This window comes from Montipora capricornis, chromosome 10 (genome assembly GCF_036669925.1).
Source record: "Montipora capricornis isolate CH-2021 chromosome 10, ASM3666992v2, whole genome shotgun sequence".
In the NCBI taxonomy this organism is placed as follows: Eukaryota; Metazoa; Cnidaria; class Anthozoa; order Scleractinia; family Acroporidae; genus Montipora; species Montipora capricornis.
Genome location: NC_090892.1, coordinates 42,348,764 through 42,372,247, shown reverse-complemented (window position 1 = coordinate 42,372,247; position 23,484 = coordinate 42,348,764). Strand labels below are relative to the sequence as shown.

At 38.3% G+C, this 23,484-nt stretch overlaps 1 long non-coding RNA gene across 2 annotated transcripts in view; it reads right to left on the bottom strand.

Moving 5' to 3' along the window:
* LOC138021660 (uncharacterized) overlaps window positions 1-23,484 on the bottom strand; it is a 65,894-nt gene that overhangs the window by 42,100 nt on the left and 310 nt on the right. The window contains exons 2-3 of one of the 2 annotated variants that reach the window (XR_011126416.1): window positions 19,646-19,875; window positions 16,767-18,244 (exon numbers count right to left, since the gene is read on the bottom strand). This is a non-coding gene — a long non-coding RNA (uncharacterized lncRNA). The remainder of the gene's footprint in view (window positions 1-16,766; window positions 18,245-19,645; window positions 19,876-23,484) is intronic. The other variant, XR_011126417.1, reaches the window with a different exon arrangement.

The following is a 23,484-nucleotide window of genomic DNA, read 5'->3' as shown; positions in this document are numbered from 1 at the left end:
AAAATCGGGCTGACAAGTCGCACCATATAAACCGGCTACATTCCCTTCCAGACATAAAAAAACAGTTTTTTTAAAAGTGGTTAGAATGAAATCTTTCAAGCTCTATTGAAAAGATTAGATCATGGTGAAATTACGACATAATAAGTCGTGTAGCATTATTTATCTTTGTTGTAGCTTAACAATTAAGTGGACATCAGAAATTTCTTTAAAATGTGACGTTATTTTCTAGGAATTAAAAATTTTCCTTCTTCTTGGCGTTGATGAGCTTTCACAGATTTCAGGTACCCTGCGATCAGGCATTCTTTTTGTCCTGAGAGCGAAAGACGGCGACAGCGTAGGTAAACAAAAGAGGCAAAATTATTTTCATGGCGTGACTGATTTCTGAACAATCGGATCAATTTCAAACCGTGAATATTATTTTTCACTCCCAATTTCACCGTGTGAATTTTTACCCTTAACTTCATGCCGTGAAAGTTTTCACCGATCATTAGTTTCACGCCAAGAGTGAAAGTTTCTTTTCGTAGAGTGACCACGGCGTATTCACGCTGCCGAAAAATTGAAATTCATGCACCGCAACCGTGAAAAAATTTCAGTTTTCAATGAAATCCATAAACCCCCTTTTTGCATGAAGGGCCACAAATGATACACATATTTAAATGCCAAACTTAAGACACATTTTTCTTTACATTCTGATTCATAAACATTGAATTACTTTTACTTGTTATTCAGTAAATTCGCGATGCGAAGCAACTTGCGCATTTGTAACATGATAGCTTTTGGAGTATATAAATTTTCTGTTATCGGCTCGTGGCTTTATTCAGATCCAAAAGTGCTTTGTTTTACACAACAATGCAACACAAAGGAAATTTATGGTACTGAATAACAAAGGAAAAGCAGACGCGCATGTATATGCATTCATACGCGTATAAATATACGCGTATGCGCGTATACACATACGCGTATGCGCGTATGAACATACGCGTATGTGCGTAAACACTGCGTATGCGCAGTTAACGTATTTCTGAGCAGTAGTGTAGCTTTTAGTGAACTTGGACTTTTTCCACTGGACGGGACGCTGTTTTGCGGCCTTTTTCATCAAGAAAGGCAGGCGACTTGTCAAGGAACACTCTTAGGCTAACAGGAGTATCGACGGAACATCCACCTCTGGTTAGGGTCAAACATTTCTTAAAGGAAGAACCAAGACCAGCTTTCATAAGCTCCTGTTTACTTGCGAGGTAATGCGCTCCCCTGAGCTCTGAGGGCATTTCAGGAAACAGCGACCGTAAAACATCATGCCGAATGGTGATAGTCTCAGCACACGGCATCGGCGATTTCAAACCTTTCTCAAAGAGAAGAGCGAGCCTTTCTCTGCATTCCTCCAAGCGTACTGGGTCCACATATCTGCTTTCGAAGGCGGCAATAAGATGTTTGGGTAGGTGTTCTGCTGGTTCCCACGTGTTCTCAACTGGAGAGAAATTCTTCCACTGTATGAAATACTCTGCTGTGTGCTCTCGAAATTCTTTCGCAACTATGCGTTCGACTTTGTAAAGATCCATAACTGTGGGCTTTGCCTTAGGTTGGTATTTTGAAGCACGATCACATACATCATTGAACAATGCTGCGTAAAAACCAGGGGGATGTCTCGAACACTTCAGCATGTTTCTAAAGGCTTGTTAAGTAAGCTTAATGAATGTGCTTGAACGACCTGGCAATTTATATGAATGTTTGACTTTCAAAGTGGATCGAAATTAGCATAATAATTGAACGACAGTGTTCCCTGAGAGGCAAGGCAACTAAACAAAAGCAACTTGTTGATTTTTCTTCTGTTCTCTTACTTAAAGATAACTCTGCCCGATCATTAAAGCCTGGTTTGGATACGATCGCAATTTTCGCAAGGGTCAACGCAATCGCAGCGCATCGATCACTGCGATTGTTGTGATCTTATGGAAACCATACATTCTGGGATCGCTATGATCGTTGCAACTGCGATCGTAGATATACAAAAATTTGTATCTCCGCGATCGCAGCCAGTTTTCAGACTACAAGACTGCATTGAGCAGTTGAGTCAAACAGCGTCACTACAAAGTGCCGGGTTCTTTCAAAAGTGGAGAGCGGTACTGTGAAGTGGAAATGAGACTAAATTTTACATTTACCAATGCTCAGAGTGTGAAAAATGTACCCGAAAGTGACACGAAAAACAAACCGGTTTAAGCATTCGAGCAGATTTCAATTAAACTCAATTGGAAAAGGACAGTGGAAATAAAATTTTGATTGGAGAGTTTTTCTTCTCCTTTAATGGTGTACTTGATTTTGCGGTCCACTGAATTTTATCGCACCTCTGGTTTCTTCACACATCCTAAGTTTGAGTGACAGGAGATGAAATGGGCGTACAGTCGAGAATTCCCAAAGCTAAGTTTGTCAACCAATCACAGCCAAGTTGTTGTGAATATGCAAATTGATATACCACCCGTTGAAAAACTGGGCACTGCAAGTACATGTCGCGAAAGATAATAGAATTGTGGGCGATGGGTAAACAGTCTGGAACATTTTGACCACTGCTGAGGAACACCTGCCTTGATAATACATCAATCAGAATGGGCGCCTTCAATGACCACACCCTTTGTTTGCGACAAGAATGGTTACTAACAAACAATTAAGCATTTCACATTTTCTTATTTATCCCCGAGAGATCAAATGTAAATGTTCGAGAGAAGAACAAAAACAGCAAGATATTAAAATAAACAATTGCCAGACACAACTATAAGACAGAAACAAGTAGCAAACAATGGTTTTCCAGACACATCAAAGAGTCAAACACTTCATTACTTCCCTTTATCAAAAAGGTTACATTGATGATATGACAGTTAAATGGTTTAACCAGGAACCGGATATGCCAAGAATTCCAATCTTCTATATTCTCACTAAAATTCACAAACCAACATTAGTTGGAAGACCTATCATAACTGGGTGTGATGGCCCAACAGAGCGCATGTTATCATTCATACACAGAGTACTTCAGCCGATAGCACAAAAAAAGCCTTGTATCTCAAAGATAGGACACATTTCATTAACCTTATTAAAGAGGTTGCACATTTCTTTAAACATGGTAGCAATCTCTCTGCGATTCATTGCAGAGCAGCCCGCCATACAAAATGGCTCAAACAAAATGGTAAGCTTCATCTTACGCTCAGCTTAAGGGTCTGTCAACAAATCAACAAAAAATCTTTTAAACAAACTATCTCAAAACTTCTGATTACGTTTTTGCTTTCTTTTTAAAATTAAGCCCTTCCTGTTTTGACATATTGCGTTTCTTCTGTAGGCTCACAGATTCAAAGCAGCCCAACGTCTGGAGTGACAAACGGTGACAAACAGTGAGCAGAAAAATTTACTTCGTATTCGAATTATTGGTGTAAAGACTTCAGAATATGTTAAAATTTTAATAAACTCCTTGTTTTTCAAACATAGTCTTTTTTCCCCTTCCCAACAAAACGGACAACGGACACTTGAATTGGTCACGAGGTTTCTTATGTTTTGTGGCTCTTAAAGGAGCCGTTTTTTTATGGGTCACAGCCTTACCCTAACCCTAACTAAAATTCACAAACCAACATTAGTTGGAAGACCTATCATAACTGGGTGTGATGGCCCAACAGAGCGCATGTCATCATTCATACACAGAGTACTTCAGCCGATAGCACAAAAAAAGCCTTGTATCTCAAAGATAGGACACATTTCATTAACCTTATTAAAGACACAAGGCTATCTAGAACCGCCTATCTAATCTCAATGGACATGAAAAACACTTACACGAATATCTTGCAAGAGGGAATTACTGCAGTATGCATAGCATACAAGAATTTTCATAGCAAGAGTCTTCAAATTCCTACACATTTCCTGAGAGGAATGTTCTACCTGATCCTTAGAGAGACCTTTTTCCAATTCGAAGAAAAAAAACTATCTACAGATACATGGAACCGCTATGGGCACAAAAATGGCAGTAGCTTTCGTTAACATTTACATGGCATCAACAAAGGAAGAGATCATAAGGCTAAGCAATCACAAACCACTAAAGTGGAAGAGATATATTGATGATGTGTTTACCTTCTGGGACACGAGAAGAGAAGAAATAAGATCATTTTATTAAGCAAGCAAATTCTTACCACCATACAATCAAATTTACATCTAAGTCTCTCAGTCAGAGATAACAATCCTTGAAACAACTGTGTTCAACAGCGAAAGATTATATAAGAAGTCAGTCTTTGATTTGCACACCCACTACAAGCCCACTGAAACATTTCAGTACACTTACAATGTACTACAACAGTTGCAACCTGGCAGGCATTAAAAATGGTTTTGTGAAAGGAGAAGCTCTTAAGGCTTCTAAGGCCTGTTCCAAACGCCGCTCCGTCCATGCGCTGAACCTAACTGATGAGTTAAGAGCAGCAGAAGAGTGGCGTTTGAATCAGTTTGGTTCAGTAGGTCAGGTTTGGAGTGACCAACAACGTTAAATTCGGCAGGGTCTGTTGCACTATGCGACGCTGGAGCGCCGGCTGATTCATACGGTACTCTTGTCATGTGCCACACCTAATGCATAAATTAAGATAATTTATTATCTTCCCACAATGCACTCCGCTGTATCTTGCGTATACCTGGTTTGTCCTCTAATCAAACATGGCGTCAAAGCTTAAAGATTGCAGTGTTTGTTTTCATGACACGAAAAATGTTTGCATCGACTGCAAGATACCTATACGTAACATGTGTAGTGAGCCGGAATTTAATGAAGATATAGAAGGCTGGATTCCAGGAAAACAAGTTGGATACTGCTACGGCTGTAAGAAAAAACTGAAATTTAAGATAAAGTTTTAGGGAAGGAAATGTGATGATAATGACAAGGACAATAGAAGTAAGCTTAATACAGAATTGGAAGCAAGCAAAAGGTGAGAATTTACGACTAACAGATTCATGCGCAGCATAAGCTTGCGTTTTGTAAATTTCATGCTTTTCTGTTTTTTTACAGTGTATAGATCTTGATTACATATTTGGCCATTAAAAATAAATAAGCTTAATTTTGCTCACCTACCTTTTTTTGGCCAGCACATACGAATTGTTTTGTTGGTTCACCAGCAATATGACTGTATATACCAGTTGGGGTTATGTAGCAAAGAAAATAATTGACTTTTATATTATTTACTTCACAAGTTTTTACATTGTTTTTCGAATTTAAAACCTTTGTCTTTCATATAATTTGCACATCTATTATCAACTGTGTAATTGCACGTTTTCTGTTTGTTTTATAATTTTAGGCGTTAATATTCTTTATACATTGATTAGATATATTTTGTTGAATAGATGTTAGTCATATTAAACAGTGAAATAAGGTTATATAAGCCTGTTTACAATTTTTCAGATTAGCTACTCCTCCAGCTGAACAGTCCAGTTCATCCAGTAGTGATCGAGAAGAAAGTGAAGTGGAAAGTGACTCTAACCAAGATGTGGATGACAGCCTCAAACTTTTTGTTAGAAACAAAACATCAAAAGTCAAAAAAGCCTCCTGTAAAAAGGTGGGAGGAAGCCCATGTGGAGCCAGAGTTTATAGAGTTATTTAGTGGATATAGTGATCTCTAGTGAATACTAGAAAAAAAAGTTAATCTTTACAAACACAAAAAATCTAACAAATGGAGAGATTTTATGCACAAATTCTGGTAAGACTCAGGGGGCGAGCTTCAGAGAGGGGCGAGGAGGTACCTTTTACTAATGTTCAACATCATACAAAGTTCAAGAAGGCAATTGCAGAAAGCAAAAAGGCTGCTTTGACAATTAAAACTGCCACAGGAATTATGAGGTTTACAGAAGAGAAAAGCTATGGAGCATGGTTCAATGACTTGTTTTCAATTATAAAAAACTCGAGATGCTTGCAGACTCGAACTGGCAGTTGAACCATCAAGTTCAGGGATAAGTGCACCAGATTCAGACACTGGTGACACATCAAGTTCTTCTTCAGCTGGTATCAAAGAGAAATTGGAAATTCCAAAACCTTTGAAGAAAAGAAAGGATGACCCTGTTGTTGAAGCTATTGGACTGATCAAGAGTGTCATTGAGGACGACCCAATGAAAGACATGATTTCTTATTTAAGGGAAGAAGCTGAAAAGGCCCGTGAACATGAACTTAAAATATTACAGATAGTTGCTCAACAACCAACCACACAACAACCTTCTGCATATGTTGGACCCTTGAGTTGGCAGTATAGTAACCAAGATGTCCAGTCATCTTCTGGGGGCCAATATAAAGGTGGTTATGGCTGTCATGATATGTGGTCATATACAAAATGAAATGTAATTGGGTCTACGCTTCCTTAGATCAGTGAGAAAAACCCCAAGAACTGATTTGCAAAGCTTGATAACTTGATTGGTCGAGTTTTTATTTACTGTTGTGAAGAAATTGAAGGTGTTAATCTTATTCTAACACAACTGTTAATATTTCTTAATAACCACACAAGAGCTGTCATTACATGAATATCATCTTAATATAAAATGCCTGGGGCTACCCAAGGAGAAAAGTGACTGGGAAGTGTGAATTTACATCATTTTGACCTGCCATTCATTTTAAACTACATTTGTACACTTACACTGTAACTAAAAGAAAACAACAACGTCAAAATGTTATGATCCCCTGAGCTTGCCAATTTCATACCCCAAACATCCCTGTCAACAACGTATATTCGAATCCTTGAGTAGTTCATTCAGGATCCTGAGAACTAGCTCAGTGTTATATACTTGTGATGCCCTTGTTCTCTCTTTAGCTATTATACATGTATATGCCTTGTTCCACACAAATGTCAACACAGGATAAAGGCCACAAAAAATCTTCATATTTTCCTTACTGTATGAAAGGAATTAAATTTTGTATTTAAAACTTTCTTGCTATGTTCATATTCGAGTTTATAATAAATTATCTTAGATCATATGTTCAATCTGTTTTTATTGGTAACGTAGGCTTTTCTTATAAATGGGTGGACCATTACAAGCAAGAAAATGACAGGTGGGGGAAGGGGGGAGGAGGTGAGGTTGGCAGGAGGGATATAAACCCACTCCTTTATGTTCTTCTTATGGCTCAGTCCTATCTTAGTTTCATGATGAAAATGTATTGTCCCCCAACTTCCTGTATTTTTAGTACTGTTTCAACTGAAGTGCACATGATTCATCCAGTAAGTTTCTTAGAGGTTTTTTTCATTCCACAGTTTTTCAGTCAGCACATCTCTATCAACACGATGGAATAGAAGTTTTTAAAATTGTGATACTCCTTGCAGGCTTCAGTTCCACCAGGTGGACACTTGATTGGAATGTGGCACCCATCTATCGCTGCCCAACAAAAGGGGAACTGCCACCTGTTATTCATATCTTCCATCTTTCTTTTAAAGTCATCTTCTCTTTCTGGCATGTGTTCCGTGATACATTCTTGCCAGAGGTTTTCAACTGTTGATGCACATACTTGGGTAACAATTGCATACACTGTTGATACACCCAATCCAGCCATTTCTGCTATTGTATAGTAATAGTCGCCTCTTCCCAAACGATATAAGCATATACCAAGATGACATTCTGGGGAAATGGGGTCTTCATTTATTGTTTCGCGCTCCAAATCATGACGAATGCCGCTCAACATTAATGTGAAGTTGAAAGTGTTTTCTTAAAACGTTCATCGGAATATGAATTCCACATGAGGTCCCACCAGCCACAGTTTAGTATTAATTGCCTGCATGAACGTCCATGTACTCTCTCCGTGGCATTATTTTGGTGGCATGAAAGCAAAAACAAACCAACCAAACATAACAGAATCGTCAGCAGTCTCTTTCTATATGCGTTGCACACGAGAATTTGTTGTGACAGCATTCGTCTTTGCCGGATTCCTTGCACAATAATTGCTTTTAGGCGAGCTAACCTTTGCATGTTATTTTCCTCATCCGCCATTTTAAATTTTGGCGGTGAAACCAAAGTTTTACCTGTACCCAGGCCCCTTTACCGTTGTATGGATCTCAGTTTGGTTAGACCCAGGTACGGCGTATAAATCGGCCGTCACGCCAAAGTAGCTCTTTAGTCGAACTTTATTGGGTTAGGTTCAGCATATGAGCGGAGCAGCATTTGGATCGGGCCTAACAACCAAGTCTTCCAGAGTTACGTTTGACGAGAACCTTACGGAATTCAAAGCATGCCTTATCAGGAGAGGTTACCCACCAAACATAGTGGACAACAACATCCTCTTAGAGGTTAATTTTGCAAATAGAAAGGCAGCCCAAGCACAGAAAGATAAAGCACAAAAGAAAATTCAACCTTTTGTAACGTTATCTCAACCAGCTTTGAAAGACTTAAAGAACATATTACTGGACAAATTGCATTTAATTCAAAAACCAGCCTGGACTCAGGGAGATATTCAAGGAACCGCCCTTGATCTGTTACAGAAAAGGAAAATCGCTAAAAGACATGCTCATCAACGCAAAACTATAAAGGCTACTAGCAACCATAGACACACAGCAGGAGTTGCGTTGGTATGCCATTCACAATTAGTGCCTGTTTGGAATAATGGCTTTATATAGTTTTCATGTTACCAGGGTATATCCCATTTATGGCAAAATCACCAGTTCCCATAAACGGCATACCATTTATGGGAAATGCTTCATAATATAAACCAACGTAAATGGTTTATTCACTTCAGTTAAACTGTAATTTTACCCAATTTCCCATTCCTGTTTAAGTGGCCAATTATCATTAATGGGTTTAAAATAGTAATTATTCGCCTTTCCCGTGGTTTTAATAATGGTTTAAACATCGTTCTCATTTTGAAACACATTAACAGCTTTTCAATTCTTTTCCCTGAGTTAACGGCACTGGAGAACACAAGTAGTTTGCTGGAAATCGCATTCACAAGATTAGAAAAAAGGAGGAGTCTGTTGTTTGGAGACTGGAGACAAATTTTAATGCAAGAAAATCCTTGCCTCAGCTGTGCATGAAGAAGATGCTCTTCACATTTTACTATGGAGAATAACCGTTTGGCGCACATTCAGGGTAGGAGCATGGATTGCAAGGTTCCCGTGGAACACCAGAGTCCAAAGGGGCAAGAGAATAACAGGCCTTCTCACTACAAAAGAGTTTAGTGAAACAGACGATTCTCGGGAAGCAAGAGTCCAAAGGCAGTGTGCCAAATTTAAACAGTTCCAGAAAGACATGCTGGGGATCAAACTGCAAACGAATCATCATGGTCTTCTGGAATGCCTTGGGAGGATTCAACATGCCCACGAAGCCACTCTTCCTGTGGGAGTGGGATTAACTATGTCCAAGGGGTACGCAGGTTGCGCCAGCTCGCAAAACGCCTGATCAAGTGCTGCCATGGATGCAAGACATTCCCCAGGAAATCTGCCTCAAGATCGGACTGAGGGAGTGTCGCAATTCAATTCATTGGGGTAGACTACGGCAGGCCACTAAAGGACTGCTCTAGCAGAAACAAAGAGGGTAAAACCTACATAGTCCTTTAAGGTTGTAGTATGTTCCGAGTCTTATACCTTGGAAGTGAAAAAAAGAATGGTGACATTTCTTTAGCACAGTGGAACCCTGCCTTAAGTCCACCTCGGTAATACAGTCACTTTGTTATTGCGGCCACTTTTTTATGGCCCGGCAAAACGGCCGTACATTCTCTTACAGAAAACCCTCATTAATGCAGTCACCAGTTAATACGGCCAACGGCAACAACAGTAGAATTCTCTATAATTTCACCCCGTTAATATGGCCACTCGCACTAAATTAAGAACACCAAAATGCCTGTGACATGTCAATTTCATTGACCTTTTTCAAAGCAGCAGTTAGCACCAAATGCCCTGAGCTGTGGTTGAATACAAGAAAGCAAGAAATGCAGTCAACTCAGCTTTACAAAGAGCTTAAGCATCCTACTTTACCAATATGTTTAAATAAGTAAAGAACTCTAGTGCTTACTGGAACTTAATTAACAAAGCTACAAATCTCTCAGCACACAAAAGAATAGGCCCCCTTAAGAGAACCAATGGCCGTTTTGTTTTAATGGATAAAGAAAAAGCACAGATGATGAACACATACCGTACTTTTCAGAGATCAGTGAGAACTTAATTAAGTCACTGCCAATGCCACCGCAGCTCACTTCTAAATTACCACCTAAAAGCCCTATTTCAATTACAAACCATTCTGTTGAAGAAAAGACAAATTAACTCAAGACTAATAAGTCCGTTGGACCTGATAAAATCTCGCCTAAACTTCTCAAATTGGCAGGAAAGGCTAATGTACCAGCATTGGTCAACCTTTAATTACAGCACTGAATGACTGTCTTTTCCTTGTGGAAGACTGCTCGATTTACTCTGCTTTTCAAAAAGGATGATGAAACAGATTGTGGAAATTATCGACCTGTCTCCCTTTTAAGCATACCAAGTAAGTTTCTGGAAGTAGAAATAAAAGATAGACTGGTGCAGCCGCTTTTGTTGACAATAAGTTAATCAGAGAGGAGCAATGGGCTTACTGACATGGCTACTCGACTGAGCTCTTCCTTGTACATCTGACAGAAATATGGACGTTGTCGCAGTAGCTTTTGTGGACTTCAGAGAAGCCGTTGACAGTGTATCACACGAAATCTTAGAGAAGAAGCTGAAATATAATTGTTTTGGTATTACGGGCATGTTGCTAGATTGGATTACGCACTTCTTGAGCGGTAGAATGCAGTTCACTTTGCTTAATGCAGCCAAATCTGACATGTTACCAGTAACAACTGGAATACCACAGGGATCTGTTTTAGGCCCTACTTTGTTCACTTTATTTTAATAATGATCTACCCACCATGATAACCATGGGATCTCTGTTTATGTACCAAGACGATACGTCAATTTTCTTCATCGGAGAGTCTGCAGATGTAGCGATTGATTCTTTACACAGAAAACTGTATGAGGTCTACAGGTGGTACCTAAAAAACCGCCTAACACCTCACTAAGAGCGAAGTTATGTTAATTAGTACACAAGCCATTATAAGAGCACTACCTCCAGTACTTTTGGGTAAATTGGTATTAAGCTATGTCACAAAAGCTCGTCTTCTTGGAATGATCGTGGAAAACAAGCTTACTTGGATACCACATATGCTAGAACTAAAGAAAAACATTGCAAACAAAATGAACTCATTGAAGTGCCCACGGTCCTTTCAAAGTTCTATGTTGGTGTAATATTACCTTCTGTGAAGTATGGTATTATTTTATGGGGTTCGTGTACAAATTCAGATCTTTTGTACTCAATTGATAAACTTCACTGTAGAGCAGCAAAACTTGTCTACAACTTATCCAAAGATAGTGAAGCTCTCAAAGCCGCGGGATGGGATACGATCAGTTAAGATTACAAATTTCAACTCACTACCTGAGTGTCTAATTAATAGCATATTCATAAGACGGGAATGTAGCTATTCACTAAGAGATCAAGAAGCAATAACGACATCTGGATTCAATACTAGATTGTTAAAAGATTCACTGGTATATCGAGGTTTAGTGGTATGGAACTTTGTTAACCTTTATGTCAAAAATTTAGGTAGTATTGACCTCAAGAAACTTTGCAGACTACTCAGGAGAAATGATCACTTCAGGAGCTTTACGTTCTCTGGTTTATCGGGTTTAATGGTTAGGAACAGATTAACTTATCACACGTATTTTTAAGTACAGAAGTAAAAATTTTAAATGTTTCATCGTCAGTTCCCGCGACTTGCTCCTGTCTGACCTAGTAGCTCAGTCGGTAGAGCAGCGGTGATCTAACCCGAAGGTCGTGGGTTCAATTCCCACCCTGGTAACATGGTTCATATGGGGTAGATACTTAGCACTTCACATTACACTGTAATCACTTAAGACTGTTTCATTTCTTAGTTTCTTAGTAGTTCACATTTTAAGAATTGTAATCTATTAGCATGTTTTTAGAAATGTGTTTTAGTTATAATTAATAGTTTTTAATTGGCCTGGTAAGTACACAACCCCACACACTTTTTAGCTTTAATTCGTATCGTGTAATAATAAAGATTCTACTCTATTCTATTCTAGGATAAACATCAACTGGCAGTTCAACCTAAGCAGGGCTGAATGGTAGGATGGTCAGTTTCAGCGGATGGTAGGTCTTGTTAAAAAACCCCTTCAACAGGACTGTTGAAAATGGGACTCTCACCTGGAGGGAACTGCAGGATGCACTACTGGATGTACAATGTGCAAGTTGTGCTGAACTGGCCCCTCACTTAGAAGATGTCATACAGCTGGCTCTGCTGAACCCAGCTTGGACGTCCCAACATACTGCCTAAAGCTGAAGACGACCATTCCCATCAAAGGGACAGAAATGAACGGGAGGGGGGTCTGATTTGAGACTGCGTGACCGTAACATAACTCCAAATAATGACTGATATCCTCAACCAGTCTATCACAAGCAAATATAATTTAAAATCAGACTTTCTTAGCTTTCAATTAGTAACTTGACTGACAATTCGGTTGAGTAATCAATTAGAAGTTTCAAAAATATTTTCCATGCAAGAGCGAGTTTGTAGGTGCAGCTGAAGAGAGAACTACCACTAATGAGCATGAAAAAAGCCAATATCATCAACATTGCACACTACCCATTCTCCATTTTCCTTCAAACCCTTTTTAGTCTTTTCTCCTTTACAATCCACACAAAACAAACATAAGCCAGGAGAGACTAGAAACCACCACCAATGATCTCAAAATGGCTGCTAGTGTTTGAGAAAAAATAATCATAAAGTGGTTGCTTTGTTTACAGATTTCTGTTAAATATTCAGATGTGGTTCATCATTGAAATACTGTACTTTCAAGTTATTCACTCCCTGTCTGTGTCAGCTGATGCACTGGTAGCGAACCGGATAACGTATTGGAGGTGTGTTGTTGGGGATGAATTTGTTATTATCACCAGTAAAAGTAACCATTGCTATACATTTGTACCTGTTACCGTGGTGCTGTAGATCAAAATTAGAGCAATAGCACCAAGGGCCATGGGTTTGCATTTGAGCAATCACTTGCACCTTAGTAATTAATTCTGAAATGGTTCAGGTAGGTCAATGACAGTGCTTCCCCCATGTATGGTGACAGGATAAATCAACATAAAAACCAAGCAGTTTTGCCAAGGCAATGACATTCAAGTGAATGTGACCTGCACTTGGGTAAATGCATGTAATATTTTATTGTTTTCACACACAGAGTGGTCTTATTTCAACTGAAACACAAACTCTAACTATATATGTGTACAACAAAAGAAGAAAACTCCCAGGGAATTATCCAGCAATGAGGACTCCTGACTTGGTCACCTGACACCATGAAATATTCTCCTGGTGAGGCAGAATGTCATGTTGCAGTTACACCTAAAGGGTGCAGGAAACTTAATCGATCCTGCACCTCCTCCAAAAGCGGCCATTAACAAGCCATTTAAGGCAAGTTTGCAAATCCAGTAGCAAGCCTGGGTGGTAAACGGTTCGTTTACCTACATTATATTGGATGATGAGAAACAAGTGGCAAGAAAAGAGTTGGTCCAACCATGATTCAAGAAAGCCTGAGGAAATACTGGCACACTTGGTACCCCAAATTCTTCAAGTCCTGTGGTACATGTACATCAAACACACTCACTAGCACTGAGGACAAATCAGTTAAAAAAGGAGGGGAAACAGGGACAAATGACAAGTTAAGAGACTGAGATCAAGACTAAAAGTAAAGTGAAGACAAATAAAGCGTAAAATAAAAAACCCATCTTTTCAGCGACACCTCTGTTCTTTTCAAAACCACCATATCTGAAAACAACCAATGACCTTAATTTTCTCTTGTTTGTATTTGGTTTTTTACAGATTAATTATGACATAAACTTGTGACTTGTTCCCAGAAAATATTTGAATGTGGTGTGCATCTCATAACCAAAGTCTAAACCAATATTCTGATAGCATAGCACTGTTTTACTCTAACAGATTTATTGAAACAGGAAGACATTTTTCTATGCATTTTAGACATTTTCCATGCGAGTTTCATTCATTACCATCATAATTTCATAATGAACGAGTTTCGTCTTCTACCAAAAGAATGTACATGTACATGCATGTGAACAATTAGTTATTGCCCCATACAACAACAGTTGTGCCATGAAACCACAACAACAACAACAACAACAATAATAATAATAATAATAATAATAATAATAATAATAATAACATAATCCCTTTATTAACATATTCCAAAATTCATTTCCATTAGAAAAGAGACCATTATGAAGCACAATAGAGCTGTTTTCAAGCACAATTTCAAGCACAATTTTCAAAAGAAAACAAAACAACTGTCCTAAAATTATGATGATATTCTCATTTTGTAATAAGAAAAATTCATGTCATAATCGTATACTGACTAAAAAAATATTTGGAAATACATGTAAAGATAATGTCCTTAAAGAAAAACCACTCTTATTAAAAAATCTATATGCAGATAATATCAGTCATTAAAACAAACAAATAATAATAATAATAATAATAATAATGATAAGTATTATTGTTGTTGTTGTATTGTACGGTAGTGTAGTGTTCAATTGGTTAATATATATTCATCTTTTGAAGTTTCTGTCCAATTCTACTTTTACTCATAGGCATAATTATTATGGTGAGTTTAAACACAATTATACATTAATGAGAAGAGAAGTTTCAAAGAATGGAAAACAATACTGTACATTTGAGCAACAGTACTTATTCAGAGTTAAAATTAGGACAAGAGGTTGTTTGGGAAATGGCATGCCATCCAAGACATGGCATGTGAACTTCACAAAGCAGGTAAATACATGTAGAATGTAAAATAGTGTTAATTTCAGTTGCTCCTGCTGGTACATTGCCCTGACTTTTCAGGAATGAAGTGAACTGGAGATAGCCTGGAGAACAAACATCTGCACACTTAATTCTGATTAAGCAACAACAAAAAGTAACAGTGTAAAACACAATTTGGTTGATGTAAATAGTGTTTTGTGATGAGTCATGAGATTCTGTCACACTCCATGTAGTTGAACATTGAAATGGAACCTTAAAAACTGACCTGTTGCTAACCATAAACTTCTAGCAAAACTTATCATTCTACTTTGTTGTAATCATTTTAGGTTCTGTAGACTCCAAGAAGACATTTATTTTTATGTTGCCATGGTAAGAAATAAGGGAAATCACAAAGAGATGTTCTGCAAAGAGACTTGAGCGTGTAAAATTGCCAGTTTACAAAGAGAAAAATGAGAGAGGGAGCTGTAGAGGGCTTCTAACAGATTTCCCTGATAAGGACCTCTTCACCTATGAATAAGATGTCTACAATCAATACTCCATGATCACTATTTTACATCACAGCTACCTTGCTGTAGTAACAGCATCCACCATTTAAAACAAATACATATTTTGAATCAAATGTGTATATTAAGCATTCAGATTCATGGACCAATGTGAAGGTAACATATTTGCAATGGTTTTCTAGAACTTGAGCCGTCAGCTGTCAGCCGTTAGCCGTCAGCGATAACGACACACATGTGTTTTTTTTTTGCTCCTGCTTAGCTCAGTAATTTTTGAATCTATTAAGTTAATTAAGCTTTTATAGTATTGCTTCCACTCATTAATTATGCCTGATGAGTGAAAGATTTGTAACCCTCAATCTCCAAATACTTGGTGATTTGCCAGAAGCTATCTCTTTGGGTGTACTTCGTGAACTTTTCAAAACCCAAGAGTGAATTCTTCAATCCTTTATGGAATCAGTTGTTACAAATCTAACCTTGCGTATCAATGGTCTAGTCAAGGATGTTGCAGCGTTGAAAGCCAGATTAGAGTTTAGTCAAAAAGATGTTTCTGACCATAAAGAACATCTCAAGTTGATTGATACTCAAGGAAGAATCTTCATTTTGAAGGTGTGGTAGAAGATTGTGGGTAAACCTGACCAGATACAGAAGAGAAAGTGAAGAAGGTTCTTGTTGACAAGTTGAATTTCGAATCTATGCCAGGCATTCAACGAGCTCATCGTACAGGCCGATCAACAAAAAGGGATGGTACTCCTAAACCAAGAACTATCGTTTGCAAATTTGCTGGTTATAAAGACACTTGAGTTGATTCTCTATCCAGTACCATGAGTAAAGCCTGACGGATAATATATTTGCTACGTAATACTTTTACTGTGAATCATATTAGTGGCAATTTAGTTTCAAAAATATCTGATCATCTTCGTCAATTTTTAATTGTTGATGATCTCAAAAAACCTTCCTCACCAACTTTGCATTGTTGTTGTTATCCGGGAATTTGTAGCGTCTACTTCCATATATGGGCAAGTAACATTGAGTTATTCTTGCACTCGAGAGAAAAAATAAAACCATCTTGTCAGGGAAATAAAAAACACTTCGAAGATCCTCAATCAGAAAAACAGCACATGTCCAGCACTTTTCTATGAAGTGTGGAGCTACGTCTGCCGTGAATTCAAGAGGGAAATACAATTTCTGCGTGTGGTAGTTAGTTCTTTGAACTTTTAACTGGACCTTAATTCATAAGCAAGCAACCCATATTTATCTTATACCCAAGCAGTTTGCAATGGAAACAACAAGGCGAGATAGTTTAATTTGCTGCCAGCGCATTACTTGGTAAATAAGCTAAATACAAGCGGTTAGCAATAAGTGAGTACAAAGCAAACTAAAGCAATTTTCAGTGTGGAGCACGCAATACACATTTGTAACATTACGTGAAATGCTCTTACTTTACGTTCCTAGAATTTCTTCTTTTTCAAGTTTACCTAGTCTTCAAATGGGTCATGCTTGAATCCAACAACAATTTGTTCTTCCTGTAAATAAACACAAGCTGACCTCCTGACACACAAGCTTGCAATTTCAGTACTCTTTACTGCCATTCCAAGAGCAGATGGTTCAACAACAATTCCGTTTCCACTCGATAACATGTTGCAAAGAGCAAGTCATACATAAATAATATTAGAAACTCAAATTCTAATAAACATAGCTTATTTTCCAATGAAAAACAGAATTATATGGCCCATTTGATGTCTGATGGAAACAGATTACTTTACACAGTCATATAATTCAGAGTTTCAGGTCCTGAAAAGGGCAACTGAAGTAACGTGGGCACACAATGTAAAGTGGGCGAGTAAGGTTATTTATTTAAAGTTAACTTCAAGACCTTAAACTGTTATAAATATGATTGCTCCAAATTTCATGAAGAGGAATGTTTTAATGACTTCCTGCTCCTTGATTGGACAGACATTTCTGCTTCAGATTTGGATGTTAAACCAAAATTCAATATTTTCTATGATCAAATCTCCCAACTTGTCAACACTCATGTTCCTCGAAAGAAGCTCTCAAAGGCCAAAATAAAGCCGTCCACTAAACCATGACATTATAAAACTTGAAATTCTTGTCTTTACCTTTGAGTGGTTTTATCAAATGACTCCCTCTTACTTTAATAATTATTTTAATTTAATATCTCCTTTTCATTCTTACCCTACTTGCTAGTCTCTAAACCTAAATTTGTTTATAAACCAAGCTAATACACCCCAATATGGCATTCGGTCTCTTCAGTTTACTGGCGCTGGTCTCTGGTCTCTGCACTGCCTATAACTACTAAACAAAATAATTACATCCTTGTATAGATTTCGTCAAAACATTACGGTAAGAGTAAATGATTGATGGCTACATAAGTTTCCTCCTTGATTGTTTTGATTCATCGATTTTTTTCCTTTTTCTCTAATATTTATTCTATGAAGCAATACTTTTAACATAATTAAATTTTTTTTTGGATATTTCCTTCCTTTATCTTTCATGTTTTCAATTTGGGGCACCTACTTGATTAGTCTCTACTATTTTAGGTGTCCCAAACTTACACACAAATATTGTATTTCTAGCTTGTGTCTTTGTAATTATTATTTGTTATTCATTGCTTTAAATTTCTTGTTTTTTTCTTCTTGTAAATTAATATATATATTTAGCATGAGTTTACAATTTAAAAAAATTTAAAAAATTGAAATTGGGAAAAAAATACACAATCTCAAGACCATCACAGCTACCCAAAATCTTAAAGTGTAATTGAAAACCACTCAACTTCTTTGGATGCAAAAGCTCAGAACAATCATTGAAAGACTCCACAATTTTACTCATCAGTTACAAATGAGCGATCTTGTGTTCAAGTCATCTCCCCTGACCAAGGCTTTTATGAAACATCACCAATCTGCCACACAAAGTTTAAAAAAAGAATTAAGTTTTGAATACTTCAGTTCAGCAGGACAGCTTGGCTGTGCTGAGCACACAGCAGCAGCTAGACTTGGTTTCAAAGGAAATGCTACCGTTGTGCCAAACTTTACATTATTAATTTAATGTATCTGGATTATCTGCAATGTGGTATAATTTGTTTGCAATTTGGCAAGACTGAATTAGGTTTGACTTTTGAACATGCTCCCATGCACCACTGCTTTCCTTGCTTCACATAAACTGCAAGAAAAGCTTGGCAAGAAATGCTTGGAATAAAAGGTAGTTCCAGGGGGGAGTTCCTCAATGTACAAAACTGAGGCCATGGCTGTTTATGGTCATGACACTATTAAATTTTCAGAGGCCATTAGGAAAAAACTCAAGATAGTCACATTCAGGACACTGTTAACACCCTCACCGAGTTTGCAACCACGGAATTTTAAATGAAGGAGGTGAAGCTTATGAAAATGTGTGTAAACTTTAGCTGTAAGAGAAACATCTCATTCTGTCCCGTTGCTGTTCATGGCATTCCTATCAACTATGTTACCAGTACCAAAATAGTACACCTCCATGTTTCTAAAGGAACTTATCAAGAAAGCTAAGAAGCACTTTCATACAGTGCAGTTTATCTCAGCTTGAACACTCTGGCTTGGTAGACATGAGCTAGTTCAATTTTCCTGCACTTGCATGGGCCTTATCATGAGGTATATATGCATGCACAATTTCTTTTGTGACAGTCTTCCCATCTGCCTTTCCAGCAAAGCTTGAACGAGTACAAAAGTGGGATCTTCACATCATTTTCCCTTCTGCCCACATGATGAGGCATTGGTTAAATCAGGCCTCGCTGTCCCTTGTATCATTAAAATTTAGTTTATCAAATGAGTGGATAAGAAAGATTTGCAAGTTGACGATGTGAGCATTAGCCCTTCCAGGAATTAGTTGATAGATTACTTAAGGAAGTTCTACACAACAAACAGAACAAGTTTCAAAACCTCCTTCCTGGTCATAAGACATGTACCATAAACCTAAGAAACTCTCGAATGTTTAGGCCCGTTTTCCACACCAGATTCTAGTTCTACATCATACTCAATTGCAACGATGCTTTCTTTAGGCGTCAGTAGTCTCGGGATACAGATAGTTCGTATGTACGGATTTTCGAAGGAGTAAGTCTCACTTACACCATTGTTTCAATCAAGGAGAATTCAATAATACTACACCGTCGTGAATTCGAACCAATTTTGTAATATTAAAGTCTCCGAAGTTTCAACAACGAACACAGCTGCTAAAAGAGCTCACAATGCAAAAGAGTAAACACGGGTAAATGTGCATTTGGGAACAGCTTTGGAAACAGGTAAACAAGAAACGATCAAAAGATGGAACTTACCACTGTGCTCTTTACAAAACAGCCTCATAAGCGCCTCCTCGCAGCCCAAAGGAATAAACACGTTGTGCAGGAAGTTTGGAATCCCAGAAGTCCATCTGACCCAATGACCCAATGAGACCATTCTGTGACGAGCGTCTCAGACCTGCCTGCTTCGCGTGGACGTGAAAAGTGAGTTGGCATTCCCCCTTTTTTTATTACTGGGTTTCCAGGTATGGCAATCCAGTCGAAATCTGAAATCGGAAAAGTTGCGCAATAGCGTCTTTCCTGCCACTCCCCTGCTAAGTATTGCCGGTTTTCACTGTCACGCCATCCATCATCAAAACCATTCAACAAATAAAGTCAAGAAAAGTAGTAAAAGAAGATAAATATTCAAACAGTCTCGCAAAGGTTTAGGTCTGTGCGATATTTCGTGAGGGAGATATTCGAAGAAATGTTGTTCTCAAATTTATAAGGCTTTGTATGGAGACGCCATGTTTGTGTCCCTCTGAGGAGCAATATGGCGGCCGGAAGCTAACAAAAACATAAGTCATCAAGTTTTGCTATAAAAAGCTTGCAGTCATCTTCTGAGGGCTCATACACACAGCTATGTGAGTACTTATTCTCATACAAGGACTGTTCAGATTGAACAGACCTGCCTCATTGGGTAAGTCACTTTTTAAAATTTTATACGTGACAGCATTCTCTGCCGCAATTTTAGTATCGTGTAACGCAAAAGCTTCGAAATTCAACCTTGCTTTACCACAAGATGAAAAGCCCTATCAAACTGAAAATTTGTGAAGAGATAAGTCTTCAGCTGTTCTAATAACTAACGAAACTAAAATCTCAAAAGGATTGATAATTCCTTATTTTTTAAATTTTGATGACGTCACGTGCCTAGAGACTTCTGCGCGTATCTTTGGTAGGTCTCAGAGGGTAGTCAAAATGCGTAGATTTTATCCGGTGGACACAATAGGATATTTAATTAACCTGCAATGGCGTCGAAGTCGATGTAAGGCGAATGGCGTTTTAGTGGATCTTAAAACAAGGCTTCTCTACGCAATTGCTAAAATTGCGTTCATAACTGCGAGGATCATAGCTTTACTTGATTTCATATCCGCAGTTCAGCATATGATTCATTTCACATGTCATTTCATTCACAAAGTACACCCTTATGAAGCTCAAGAATGGATCGTCATAAACAAGACAGGTAGCCTCCCACGCAGACACTCTCAGGGCTTCGTCACGTGTTCCTCCCCCACGAGCGTCTGCTGAAACGAGCCGAAACTTATGTAGACCAATCACAAGGGACTTCCAGATTCTGGAAGTGGACTTTGGACCCTTAGAAAATTTGCGCACGGTCACTGCAAGAAAATGGGCCTCGTGTGTTGGGCATTTAAAATCGCTGACTTAAATTCGTATCAAAGAGAAACTGTAGCGTATAAATTTCATGCTTTGGCTTAGATGTTTGCGGCTCTTCACATAATGAATATGGTAGAATTCGTATGTTTGAAACATTTTGCTCCCGTACGTTTCAAACCTGTTTGCGGCGTTCGCTTGGGATTGATATGATATTTACATTTCTTTCAGCGGTATTTCAATGGAGACGTATCGTTCGAATAACCCCATTTCTTGTGGTCCTTCGGTTGAACTGATTCAAAGTTTGCTTTATTTTTCAAATCGAAGAATTCAAGAAACACTGAGTACGAACGATCGGTTCGCAACTCAAAAACATTAAATCAATTTTTAGAGACGATCATTGCCAAAAGCAGCCTGAAAATTTCAAGCTCACACGTGATGGATATTTTCAAGCTTTCTTCTCGTTACAGTCCTAGTTGCGTTCATTGCGCTTGAAGATAATGTTCTCGTGCAGTTCAAATACAATGCTTTAATATTTTTATTTGTATTTTTATATATCCATAACCGGCGCTTTCAATTTTAGATAAAATAACACCATACCCTTGATTGGCACGCGCATTTTGACTCGCGAGAGTGCAATGCATACCCCACGAAGTAAACACAATTAATATTTCTGAGGAATATTTTGGTTTCATGATTCATCCAAAGAAGAAGTTGACGCATTGACGCTCCCAGGGAAGTAATCTGCACAGCGCCGATTCCTTTCTATGCAACCCGCACGTGATTTCCAGATGACAGTTACTTAACAAAGGGAAAAGAATGTGTGGCTCGTTTCAGCGAACTCTCGTGGGGGAGGAACGCGTGAAGAAGCCCTAAGAGTATCTGCGTAGGAGGCTACAAGACAGGCGGTGAAAAATAAATATCTGGAATCGTAATAAGCGACGAGTAATGGACCTCTTCCAGCCGTATCAAAGTGAGCTATAGTTCCAATATTAGTGTGATGTTCAGTATGTACAACACTGAAACCAAATGGAAAATTCTCTGGTAACTTTTTCCTTTTGGATATGGAGAGAGAAGGAATCGAACACCTTGAGTTGATCTGTGATCTCTGTCATTTGTATGGCTATTTATATTTATTTGTACTCAACTCTGCACAGTCTTCAGGTAAAAAAACAATTGGAAATTTCACTAATTCTTGTTAGTCAAGAGTTATTATTTGAAAGAAAGCTTGTTGTCCATTTTTTGCTTCATCATTTAAGGAAAAGATTCTTAAGGAAAGGGCTTGATCCTGAACTCAAGTGAGAAATTTATTTTGTTGCGTATGATTGATTTGACACGAATTGGGTTTCTTGTTTTCACGCACGCAACGAATTAGGAAGGGTTTTTTGCCTCTAATAGGTTTTTTGAGAGATTTTTCATCGTGTTGTGTAATATTCGAGCTCAACTAATTTGGATAGGTGGTTTAAAATTTGACACTCGCCGAGCAGTTTTCATAAAGATGGCAGGAGGTTTTAGTTGTGTTCTTCATGGCAAGTGATTAATAGGCAGCTATAGTTTTCAACAACAGAAAAAGATCTATTTTGTCACTTTTTCTTTAAACTTTCAGCTAGCACGTTTTGTGTAGTTTTTTTGCAGAAGTTAAATTTGAAGCCACACGTAAATAAAGAGATTAGTTTAGTCTGATGCAGCATGCGAAATGGTTTCTTGTCGGTAAGAGTTCAGGAGTTCGTTCGCCACGGAGAATTACTCCTTTACGTTTTCGCGGGCTTATAATTCATTTGCGAGTTATGAAATCTTGAATCACTTTCAAAGACCCTTTATCGCCATTATATCATCAAAACGAGGACGACGATCAGAGCGGTTTAGGTTTATGAACGGTGTACTGTATTCCAGGGATGAGGACTTCGATCTCCCCTCCAAGTACCCAACGACACAGAAGCAAATTATATTAACGAGAAGAATCATCCACCTACAGAGTCATTAGCCTATTCCAGGCTCCCAGGTAGTCGGGAAAACGAAAACAACTGCGTGGGGAAAGCGAGTGAGGGCTCAAGCATTTTTTTCCCTTTCCCTACTATCTAGGAGCCTGGAACAGGCTACATAGTCATATATTCAGTTTCCATGGTGCTCTCTTGAATCTCCGCACACTCAAGGGCATCATCTTACTGAAGATGACGTTTCAGTGAACTTTCTTTTGTAAGGTGTTTTCTTGGCATTTTTTCCCTCTAGATTGAGGTCACATTAAAGAGACGATTGATTAATTCTTCTGCACGTGTTAACGTGTTAACGGTCGCTAGAGTAGCCTTGACAATCAGGTGATCTGGTGACGTAATTCGGAGGACTGTGGAGAAAAATTTTAACGCTGTATTCCACAACTGCGCGCGGCCTTATTTTCGAATTCAACATGGCAGAGGCGTGGTTAGATCTCGTCGGGTCTACTTGAATGTTCATTCAGTAACAGAAAATGTGGGAGACACGGGATTATCTGTTGAGTTTTGGCAATA